Below are 12371 nucleotides of genomic sequence, written 5' to 3'. Positions count from 1 at the left end.
CAGGGGTTTATCGATATTATTTATTCTTTGAAAGAACCAGCTCCTAGTTTTATTGATTTGTTCTGCTGTTCTTCTGGTTTCTATTTCATTGATTTCTGCTATGATCTTTATTATTTCTCTTCTCCTGCTGGGTTTAGGCTTTCTTTGCTGTTCTTCCTCCAGCTCCTTTAGGTGTAGAGTTAGATTGTATACTTAAGACCTTTCTTGTTTCATGAGAAAAGGGTGTATTTCTATATACTTCCCTCTCAGGATTGCCTTTGCTGTGTCCCAAAGATTTTGAACAGTTGTGTTTTTATTATCATTTGTTTCCATGAATTTTTTCAATTCTTCTTTAATTTCCTGGGTGACCCATTCATTCTTTAATAGGTTGCTCTTTAGCCTCCATGTATTTTAGTTCTTTCCAACTTTGCTCTTATGGTTGAGTTCTAGTTTCAAAGCACTGTGGTCTGAAAATATGTGTGAATTATCCCAGTCTTTTGGTACCAGTTGAGACCTGATTTGTGATCCAGGATGTGATCTATTCTGGAGATTGTTTCATGTGCACTAGAGAAGAACGTATATGCTTTTGCTTTGATATGGAATGTTCTGAATATATCTGTGATGTCCATCTGGTCCAGTGTGTCACTTAAAGCTTTTATTTCCTTGTTGATCTTTTGTTTTGATTATCTATCCATTTTAGTGAGGGCGGGTGTTAAAGTCCCGTACTGTTACTGCATTATTGTTGATGTGTTTTGTTATTAATTGGTATATATAGTTGGCTGCTCCCATGTTATGGGCATGGATAAATAAAATTGTTAGTTCTTCTTTTTTTTTTTTTTTTAAGATTTTATTTATTTATTTGTAAGAGAGAGAGTGAGAGCGAGCACAGGCAGACAGTGTGGAAGGCAGAGTCAGAGGGAGAAGCAGGCTCCCTGCAGAGCAAGGAGCCCGATGTGGGACTCGATCCCAGGACGCTGGGATCATGACCTGAGCCGAAGGCAGCTGCTTAACCAACTGAGCCACCCAGGCGTCCCTGTTAGTTCTTCTTGCTGGACAGACTGTTTGATTATGATATAATGCCCTTCTTCACTGTTTATTATAGCCTTTGGCTTAAAATCTAATTTATCTGATGTAAGGATTGCCACCCCAGCTTTCTTTTGATGTCTGTTAACATAGTAAATTGTTTTCCACCCCCTCACTTTAAATCCGGAGATGTCTTTGGGTCTAAAATGAGTTTCTTGCTGACAGCATATTGATGGGTCTTATTTTTTTTTTTTTTTTTATCCATTCTGATATGTTGTGTCTTTTGACTCGGGCATTTAGCCCATTTACATTCAGGGTAACTATTGAAAGATACGAATTTAGTGCCATTGTATTGCCTGTAAGGTGACTGTTACTGTGTATTGTCTCTGTTCCTTTCTGGTCTGTTACTTTTAGGCTTTCTCTTTGCTTAGAGGACCCCTTTCAATATTTCTTAAGGGATTGGTTTGGTATTTGCAACTTCTTTTAATTTGTGTTTGTCCTGGAAGCTTTTTATCTCTCCTTCTAATTTCAGTGACAGCCTAGCTCGATATAGTATCCTTGTCTGCATATTTTTCTCATTTAGTGTTCTGAATATATCATGCCAGTCCTTTCTGGCCTGCCAGGTCTCTGTGGATAGGTCCACTACCAATCTAATATTTCTACCGTTGTATGTAACAGACTCTTGTCCTGAGCTGCTTTCAGGATTTTCTCTTCATCACTGAGACTTGTAAGATTTACTATTAGATAATGGGGTTTGGACCTATTTTTATTGATTTTAGGGGGCTTCTGTGTGCATTCTGAATTTTTATGCTTGTTCCCTTCGCCAAATGAGGCAAAGTCTCTGCTATAATTTGCTCCAATATACCTTCTGCCCCCCTCCTTTTTTTTTCTTCTGGGATTCCAATTATATTAATATTGTTTTATCTTATGATGAAATATCTCTAATTCTTCCCTTGTGGTCCAGCGGTTCTTTGTCTCTCTTTTTCTCACCTTCTTTATTCTCTATCATTTAGTCTTCTATATCACTAATTCTCTATTCTGTCTCATTTATCCTAGCCATAAGAGCCTCAATTTTTGATTGGGCCTCATTAATAGCTTTTATTATTTCAACCTGGTTAGATTATAGTTCTTTTATTTCTCCAGAAAGGGATTTTATTTCTCCAGAAAGGGATTCTCTAGTATCTTCTATGCTTTTTTTTGAGAGTTGGCACCTTGATAATTGTCATTCTGAACTCTAGTTCTGACATCTTACTAATGTCTGTATTGATCAGGTCCCTAGCCAATGGTACTACCTCTTGTTTTTTTTCAAAGTGAGTTTTTCTGCCTTGTCACTTTATCCAGATAAGATTAGATGAATGAGATCATAAAATATTAAAAGAGTAGCAATGACCCCAGAAAAATATACACTAATTAAATCAGAAGAGACCCAAAATCCAGGGGAGAAGGAGGAGTAAAAGAGGAAAAATATATACATATATAGATAGATAGGTAGATAGGACTGGTGAATAGAACAGAGCACATACATGATTTGGGGTGTATTTTGGTCTGTTAGAAGAAACTACCTCCCAAAATTTTAAAGATAGAAAAACTTAAATATATACAAAAGTGTGAGTAAACACAATGAAGGGATGGAATATGACTGTGGAGATGAAAATTTTAAAATATTCTAAAAAAGGAATTGATAAGTTGGGGGGAAAAAAAGAGGAAATAATGTGATCAGGCTGGAGACTAGAACAAAGACATGTACTAGATTAAGGATATATTTTGGTCTATTAGGAGAACCTGTATCCCAAAATTTTAATATATATATATATATATATATATATATATATATAATACAATGAAGGGATAAAATATGATTATAGCAATAAAAATTTTTTAAAAAATTTAAAAGGTATTAATAAGATAAAATAGTTAAAAACATTAAAATAGGAAAGAGGAAAAAATTAAGAAGTGGGATAAGAAAAATATAAACTTTTTAAAAAGTTAACTTTGAAAAACTAAAGGATCATGGGGAAAAAGTCGTGAATTCTGTTTGTTTCCTTTCCCTAGCTCTGGAGTTCTGCAGTTCTTGTTGATCCGGGAACTTGGTCTTGGCTTGATATTCTTGCTGATCTTCTTGGGGAGGGGTTTGTTGCCATGATTTTCAAATGTCTTTTCCGGAGGCGGAATTGCACTGCCCTTCCCTGAGGCCAGGCCATAGTAATCCACTAGAGTTCCCGCTTGGGAGCTTTTGTTTCTTGGACACCTCCCGTAGAGTTCCAGAGAACAGGAATGAAAATGGCGGCCTCCCAGTCTCTAGCCCTGAGGAGCCGAGCTTGGGGTCCCACTCCTCAGTGCGCCCTCGGAGAAAAGCAGTCAATCCCTCCCGTGTCTCTTGTCTCCGGCTGGGCTCTGTGCTCACCTGGCCTGTGACCGAGCATTTCTATCTCTGATGCGGCCCCATTTGGAGTCTCTAAACCCAGCAGAGTCCTGCCATGCTGCTCCTCCAGAGGAAGATGATTCTCTCTGGAACTGCCACTTGTGGGGTCTCTGCTCGAAGAGCAGTGGTCCTCCTGTGCCGTGGATCTCAGTTTAAGGTAGCCCCAAGCTGAGAGCTTACTCTTCAGTTCTGTCTCTGTAATTAGGTTCCCTGCTCTGATACCTGGGAGCTGTGCCATAGTCAGATGCCCTCGATCTTTCTGTGACCCTGTAGGTCCTGAGACTACACAGTCCCCACAACCACTCCACTCCTACTTAACCTCTGGAGCAACATCCCTCAGTGGAGCGGCCTTCTAAAAGTTCTGGTTTTGTGCTCCACTGCTTCATTACTTGCTGGGAGCCGGCCTCTCCCTCCATTGTCTAGTTTCCCATTGCTTCTCTGCATGTCCTACCTTCCAGAAAGTGGTCAATTTTCTATTCCTACAATTGCTATTCTTTTGTTCGGTCTCCTGTTGAGTTTGTAGGTGTTCAAAGTGTTTTGATAACTAGCTGAACTCCTGGGACCCGATGATATTTAGATCTCTATAAATCTCTGCCATCTTGCTCCTCCCCACCTCCAGTAAGATTTTTTGTAAGCTATTTTTTTCCCGAAACTGTAACATTATTACAAATCCTCTGACCTGTTTTAACACATGGCATGAGTTCGTATGGTTACTTTAGTGTTTCTGTAAGGTGGAGTAATTTTTAACAACAAGCTCAAAAATGCATTAAATGCAGTGACTATGTAAATTTGAAGGGAATTCAGATATTGGACATGTAGCCCTTCGTTGGCAGCAGCAGAAAGGTAGATTAGATGCTCAAGATATAGAGTTATATGAAAAATCCTAAAGAGTTTAATGTGTTTATAAATGTGCATGTCTTTGGGGCACCTGGTGGCTCAGTCTGTTAAGCATCTGCCTTTGGGTCAGGTCATGATCTCAGGGTCCTGGGATCCAGTCCCATATTGGGCTCCCTGCTCAGTGGGAAGTCTGCTTCTCCTTCTCCCTCTCCCTTTCCACCACCCTCACCCCACTCATGCTCTCTCTTGTGCGCATGCACTCTATCTCAAATAAATAAGATATTTTTTAAAAACGTGCATGCCTTTCTCAGGAAAACATAGCCCACCACTTTGTATATCCATCTTGGCTTCTTTTCAAACTTTTAGGTGAATCTTATTTAAGACCTACCTTTGGATAGTGATAGTCCTTATAACTAGGACTTTTTGGAGAAAAACAGCCCTAGAGGTCTCTGTCCTTCTTGCTTTCCAGAATTAGCTATGGTGCCTTTTCAAAATACAGATGCCCTGCCCCAAACCTTTTAGATTCCAATTTGAAACTTACATCATGGAGTCTAGATGACTGTTTTCTGAGGACCCCCCCCCCATATGAATTGTAGGCGTGACCAGCAATGGCAGTCATCGATGCTGATAAACAATATTCACAACCTCATTCAGGTCTAAATATAAGGACTTCCAGGGGGGGACTAAAATTCTGATCAGAAATATTTTTGGCACCCCATCAAGGGAAGATGGACCAAAAATCTTTTTTTGGAGAAGCTGTGTTGATAAACAAGGCCACAGTCATGTTGCTGCTTTTCCACCACACCCTTCTCATTTCTTGGGGAATGTACCAGGAGTCCCACTTGATATCGGTGTCAGGAGGAGGTGGCTTCCAGCTGGTCCACTGCCTTCACTGGCAGAAATAAAGTGTCTTGAAAGGGCAGAATGCAGATGTAAATGGAAGAAGAAGGGGGTCGTGAAGTAGGTAGACTCGCACAGGGTGTCAGATCATACCAGGAAAACAACCCAGTGATCTTCCTAACTTCAGTGTACATTTTATTTTGTGGGTGGTTAGCTGCAGCTGCTCTGGATTAATTCAGATCTTCCATCAAAAGCATGTGTTCTTGTCCTACTCTTCAAAGGTTAAAGGTGGTAGGCGTCATGGTTCCATCCACCATGGCTCTGCACCCCCCGAACTACTTTAGGAAAGGTCCAGGCACATGAACCCCGTGGTCCCCATTAGTCAGTCCCACATGGCGCTGTCTGCCCTTCTCTGCCCTGATCACGTCAATGTAAGGGGGTTTTGTTTTATTTGTTTTGTTTTGTGTGTATGTGTGTGTGTGTTTGTGTGTGTGTGTGTTTGCATAAGCAAAGGCAAGGCACTTTAACTGAAAAGTTCCTTATTTCTTTAGACTATGAGAATGTGCATACTAAATAAAGCCTAATCAAAATAAATTAAATAGCCGTGTTCTGTACAAGTGGAAATTTGAGAGGAGGAGCTCTTAGAAAATGCTTAGTCAAAAAGATGTGTTCAATTTGCAGGACAGAAAAGCATTGACCTCTGTCTCTGGGCTGGAGTGTGAACTTGTGGGACATGCTCCTGAGTCCTCAGCACAAGAATGAGATTAAAGTCACTGTGGTTTTCAGTGAGATGGCCAAGGGACAGTTACCATCAACACTGAATCTTCTTCTCTGGGTTTTTTTGTTTGTTTGTTTTCTGTTCTGTCAGTTCAAACCCAAGTGTTCACTCTGTGTTTAGACTCTGACTAATCCGCTCATCCTGTTTGCTGTCTCGGGATAGGGTTGGTCGGGTAAATAGGAGAAACCCTTTGGTCCTACCTGGTCTTTGATTTCCAAGTAATCTGATTTTTGCACACTAGCCTTGAAAGACTTGACTTGACATCCCAAAAGGCTGGAGGCATCGACGTTCAGGATATGTTCTTTGTTAATTTGTAGTGTGTGTTTGACCATTTCCAATACCCATGGTGTGCTTGACGCCATGGGCTTTGCAAACTTTTTGTAACGTTCATCTGCATACCAGCTGTATGCTTTAGAAATCAGATTATCACCTTAGCAATTATTAAATTTAAAAGGGGGAAAGGCTTTAAGATTGTTTTAAGAAGAAAAAGTCCATTTGATAAGAAAAAATATCTAACAAAGAGCATAGATGTATAGAGGTATACAAAAAAGTTTCCAGAAAAAGTCTATAGATAGAAAAGAAGGCAATGATCCTTCGGTTTAAATGTCTGAGAAATGTTTCACTTGTCTGGGTTGATTTTTTTAAATAACTGTTCAGGTAGACTCCCTGGGGTGGATTTACCATGATTAGGAGTTTAGTCCTTAGCTTTACAGATTCAAGAAATCAATGTTATTAGAGTTGGTATAGCTTCTGAAGTCTGACTCCTTCTAACCAAATGCACAGAAGACTCAAATATAATCCCATGTCTAAGCTATATATAATAATGAGAACATACTGTTTACTGAATGCTTGCTTTAGTAACAATTATAATGAAAGGTTCTTCTCATAGTAGGGTGTGTGTGTTGGCCAAGCCCATACATTTGGAGTTCGATCTCCTCCAGACCCCTACTGGTGTCGTCACCTTAGGTGTCCTCTTCTGTAATATGGGGATAATGACACCAACTGGCAAGCTGATCTCATGTGGACGGCACTAGCATGGTGTTGGGCATGTAATGAGCACATAGTTCAATATCTGTGCCTTCAGTGCCCTCACTGGGCCCATTCCCGCGTTCTTTCTCATTGTTATCATCAACATATCAAACAAATCCCATTCGCTTTGACTCAAAGCCTCGTTATTTTGACGCCCTCACTCTGCCCGCAGGAGCTGAGTTGACTAGCCAGCGCTGTTCCCTCCAGAGGAAATCCTGCACTGGAAATCAAATTATAATCAGAAGGCAATTCAGATAGAATGCAATCAGATCAAGGGAAATCAACCTAATAATCTCAGCATTTGGGGCTCCCAACCCCGGGTTGCCTGACTGATCTAGCTCCACGATGGAGAAGTCCTAACACTCAGACCCTGAAGGGGATTAATTTATTAAGGGCTGGCGATTCCAATCACTTTCCTTGTGCTTGCCTGTTTCTAGTAAAGTGTGGTGGGAGGACTGAATGTTGGGATCACTGGGCAGCTTGTCTGAACAGCAGAACTGTAACCCAATCCCCGACGTGGTTAATTAGAATCTGCGATTTGGCCGGATTCCCTGGTGGTTCAAATGTACAATCAAGTTTGAGAATCGTTGAGATATTCCTCAGTCTTTCTCTCATAGGATAACCTTATTCATAAGTAACTGTATTTCCAACCATAAGACTTTATGCAGTCTCTCTTCCCCCTCCTCCATCATTGTACCAAAAAACTGTTGTACAAAAGAGACTCAATAAGAAACTTTTTTTTTTTTTTTTTACTCTTGAGTCTTTGTTTAAAAATGTCTCTGTCACTCAAGCTCTGGATCTTGGCAGATGGCCTCATTTACATTTAAGGGAAAAGGGAGTTTTAGATTCTTTGGTTCCAGTTATTACAGTTTGCTTTTGCACAAGGTAACTTTTTTTTTTTTTAATTTTCTGTCACCTCTTCAAAGTCTTTCACATTTTCCTCATTTTGTTTCTTGGCTGTTGCTGGCTCAGTCCCTACTGCCGAAGTGAGCTCCGCGTTTGTCTAACACAGACCAACTGGAAAGTTCAGTTGCTTTTGAAAATGCTTGGCCTTCCAGCTTTTCCTAATAGAATGTGGATTTCTCTGTCTTTGCAACCACTGAGAAGTGGCTGTTCAGTAAGCCATTCATTCCTCTTTAAATCCATTTGGATTTAAAGAGCACTCTGTAATGCTGGCCTCTGATGAGTTTGGTCTTCAGAAAATGGTGTGCATGTCCAAACTATCTTTAAGACTCCTAGTCTTTGTGGAGGCGGCATCTCTACAGCCTGCCAACCTGTACCTATCTGCTCTTCTCCATGGATGAGTCCAGCTGATAAGGCACCGATCTAGAAATACAGGCATCTCTAGATTCTGTCTCTTTGCTTAATTAAAACTTGAAAATCTATGTAAACAAACAGGGAGTACTTTTTGGTCTTCTGTTTCATAGAACCAGGACACATAGTACTTAAACATTTCTATGGATTCGTGAAGGAGTCTTGCTCCATCTTTAAACGGGATCTTGAAATGTCATGGCTCCCGCATGTGTGTGAAAGCTTTCTCCAAGGTGTCTGAAGTTGGTTTTCAGATTCTGAACCTAATCTTTCTTTCTTTCTTTTTTTTTTTTTTTTTGGACAGAAAGAGGCACAGTGGGAGAGGGAACACAAGCAGAGGGAGTGGGAGAGGGAGAAGCAGGCTTCCTGCTGAGCAGAGAGCCTGATGCAGGGCTTCATCCCAGGACACTAGGATTGTGACCTGAGCTAAAGGTAGATGCTTAAAGACTGAGCCACCCAGGTGCCCTTCAGATCTTTCATTCTTGTAAGAGGAAATGAGAGGTGATTTCCCCTCATTTTCTAAGGCTTATAGTTTAATTTTATGGTTTGTAAAAATATTTATCTATTCATTTTAGAGGAGAGAGAAAGCATCCTTGAGCAGGGAGGGACAATGAGGGAGAGGGGAGAGAGAATTTCAAGCAGAGTTCACACTGAGTGCAGAGGCTAACTTGGGGCTCCATCCCATGACCCTGAGATCATGACTTGAGCTGAAACCAAGGGTTGGACAGATGATAAGCTGACTAAACCAGGCAGGCCCCCCTAAGCCTAGTAGTTTAGAGAGGTAAAGACACTTACCTAAGTCTATAAAACAAAATGATGACAAAACCAAGCATTACACTCCAGGTGTCTCAGATTCTGGAATTTTGCTCTACTAAATAGCCCATATCCTAGCAATTGAGTGGTGAATCTCAAATTCATTCATTCACCAGATAAGAGAACCAGGGAGGGATTACTGATTAATTTCACCAGGTTGATCCTGTCTTTGAGCAGCTCCCTTTAGTGGCTAAGAGTCTTTTCCTTCACGTTGTCAGAAGAGCGAATAAAAAAAAAACAACCCGTGTTTTCAGTGCCAAGGCTTTCAACAAAGGAGTCATGTAACTTAGTGATGCTCCACGTATTCAATTAGCTTGTGAAATCTTATCTCTTCTACCAGTTAAAAGGGCTTAAAATGAAAAACATTAAAATTCTAAAAGGAGGAGGAGGGTGTTTTGGGCAACTGGGTGAGTCAACTAAAAGAGAGGTTAGTATCCCAAACCGGTACTTTTGTCATTTTGTTTTCCTTTGAGAAGGTACATTGAGCTGCAGTGGGGGAGGGAATTCATGTAGGGCCCCGGGCTGTGTGGGGAGCATCTTTGACAGGGATCAGCACCAGAGGGTCTCTAGCTCCATCCGGCTTCTCTGCCTACACCCGACACCTACCTCTGTCAGAACCGATGACTGCCTTCCTCGTTACCGATATCGTTTTTCCCCCTTCATGATTCTTCTGTCCCTTTACGTCCATACTTTTTATCCTTTTCCCTGTCCTTTGCTTTTCTGATTTCCATGTTGCTGTCTAAACCCAAGCAGTGAGCCCTTTTGCCATGACCTCATCTGGGATTAATGCAGCACAACTGCTAACTCAGCATTTTTTTGCCCAGCAGTAAATCTGTATTCTTCTAATCAGAGAATGCATCACTTTTTTTTTTAAAGATTTTATTTATTTATTGGACAGAGAGAGAGATTACAAGTAGGCAGAGAGAGAGAGGAGGAAGCAGGCTCCCTGCTGAGCAGAGAGCCCGATGTGGGACTCGATCCCAGGACCCTGAGATCATGACCTGAGCCGAGGGCAGCGGCTTAACCCACTGAGCCACCCAGGTGCCCAGAATGTATCACTTTTATAAGAAAATGGGTTCTCTTCAGTTGACACTTGGGGCCCTCAAAGACTTGTTTTTTAATGACTTCCATTTGTGAGGGTTCTGACACTTTGACTGGACCCCTGTCTCAGCCCCAGACCGTTCCACCAGCCTCCCTTCTCCTTCCTGATGATTGGCTTTCCTTCTCCTTCTATGGGATAGTCTCCCTTTGCATCTCTGTTTTCCAAATCCTCCTACGTTCCAGAGACCAGGCCAAATACCCCTTCCTCGGAACAAGGTAGGCGAGAACATTCTCTTTCCTCATCTTTACTGATGTTCCCGGCTAGCAAAAGCTCTCTTTTATTTTTATAGTGTCAATATTATTCCAGGTACCTCCTTCCACAGCACAAGCCTGGTTTTCTTAGGTTGCTGTTTTATCTGAGAAGCATTCCATCTGTAGGCCCGGTTCTTACATGAAGGAAACATACTACACTTTTGCTCTTCCTTATAAAGGATGCTGTCAAAAATGTTAAGAAAGTATAGAGCTTCTGTTGACCTTTCCATAACCATGCCCCATAAGAACTTGCTATGGATTGAGCTACAGGGGATAAATATAAATGCCAAGTTTCAGGTTGCCGTCTGCACGTCTCGTCTTCTAGCACCTGTGCCTCCCTGCACTTCGCACACCTTGACCTTGCATTCTTCCAAAACTTTACATGGAAAAACGTGCTAGCTCAGAACGTACTAGCTGAACTTATTTCAAGGTACAGAGTGAGTTAGGAGGTACATAGTGTCTGAAAATCAGAATGGGGCATTTCTTATTTTGATTCTTTTCCACTTAACTTTTCTTCCTAGTGGACCAAGCTTAGAGGCCACTAGTGAGTAGGGCATCCTCAGGGAGAAGACAAAACATTCCAGGACATTATCTGATCAAAACCAACTTTTACACATTTGAAAATGTTTAGACTGAATTGGCTTCACAAATTTCTCTTTGCTGGGTCTGAGTGTCCAATGATTGATTTAGATCAGCTCTCAGCAGAGAGCAGTGTCTGGGGGTGGGGGCTGGGGGGTGGGGGTTGTGATTGGAGGAATGACAGAAGGAAGAGAAGAGGCGGGGATGGGTCATGGAATAAATAGTCTCCTCAACTCAGCCTTAGTGATTTTCTTTATCCAGTCAAAACCAGAAAAGATCTTAGAGACAAGATGGCCTCTCCACTTTTTTTTTTTTTTAAGATTTTTATTTTTATTTGTCAGAGAGAGAGAGAGAGAGGTAGGCAGAGGAAGAAGCAGGCTCCCTGCTGAGCAAGGAGCCTGATGTGGGACTTGGTCCCAGGACCCTGGGATTGTTACCTGAGCAGAAGGTAGATGCTTAACCGACTGAGCTACCCAGGTGGCCCTGGTCTCTGCAGTTCTAAAAGTGAGTTAAGTCAGAGCTCATGAATACCTGGAGAGTTTTGAATCCTCAGGCTTGTGCATCCTAAGCTGGAAGTCCAGGTCTCTCGACTGCCTATCCCAGTGCCATTTGGTACTTGGTACCATGTGTAGTGTGCGGTTAACAACCCCTCCCCACCCTTTGGATGGCCCTGGCCACGCCCACCACCTCTGTTCAGTGGGAGGATTCCTTGGTCCATGTTTGCAGGAAACTTGTGGGCCACAGGCCCCCAGAGCTCCCTCTCCCAGGTCCAGCAGACAGGGAAGAAAATCGGTGCCCAGGACACACTGGCATGCAGGCTAGAGACGTTTCTGCCCCCTACTATGTTGAAACATGACAAGAATGGGATATCCTACGCCGTAGTCGGGTTTGTTTTTTTCTGGGACTAACTCTTGCAGGCGAACTCGGGCCACTCGGCCTGGGAGGGGGGACTGCCTTCTGGTGGCTGTCGTTTTGATGATGAGGTGAGTAATTTCTCAGTGCCATATGAAAATATCAAGGTCAGAGGGGCTGGAACACAGTATGGCAAAGCAAGAGTGAGTCACCAGGTGACTGCTGAGGGCTGATCTTTCTGTCATCTCATGAATGGGGGCTCCCTGCTTGAAGGCTCTTTCGGGAAGGGTAAAGACTTTGGAAACTGATTTTTCTTACAAAGCCCTGGATATTGCTTTGTTCCCCACAGGTACCTCTGTTCTTTAAGATGTAAACACTCTCTGGATGCTGAATGAGTCCATCTTTATTTCTTGCAAAGGAGTTTGGTTAAACTATTTTTATTTCAATTTGCTGCAGAAATGCCTTTTCTTTTCTTTTTTTCTCTCCCTAGCAGGAAGAGAGTCTTGAGTACCTGTTCCTAAGGAGTCTTGGACAAAAACTAATAATAAGGGTGAT

The 12371-nt window shown here is 41.9% G+C and overlaps 1 protein-coding gene across 2 annotated transcripts in view; it reads left to right on the top strand.

The window, feature by feature from the left end:
- PRKG1 (protein kinase cGMP-dependent 1) overlaps positions 1 to 12371 on the top strand; it is a 1258123-nt gene that overhangs the window by 361633 nt on the left and 884119 nt on the right. The gene's annotated exons all lie outside the window — the stretch shown is intronic.

This window comes from Mustela putorius, unplaced genomic scaffold (genome assembly GCF_011764305.1).
Source record: "Mustela putorius furo isolate JIRA1106 unplaced genomic scaffold, ASM1176430v1.1 tig00000577_pilon_pilon_pilon, whole genome shotgun sequence".
Taxonomy (NCBI): domain Eukaryota; kingdom Metazoa; phylum Chordata; class Mammalia; order Carnivora; family Mustelidae; genus Mustela; species Mustela putorius.
The sequence above is the reverse complement of the archived record's forward strand: the minus strand, read 5'-3'. Positions and strand labels throughout refer to the sequence as shown.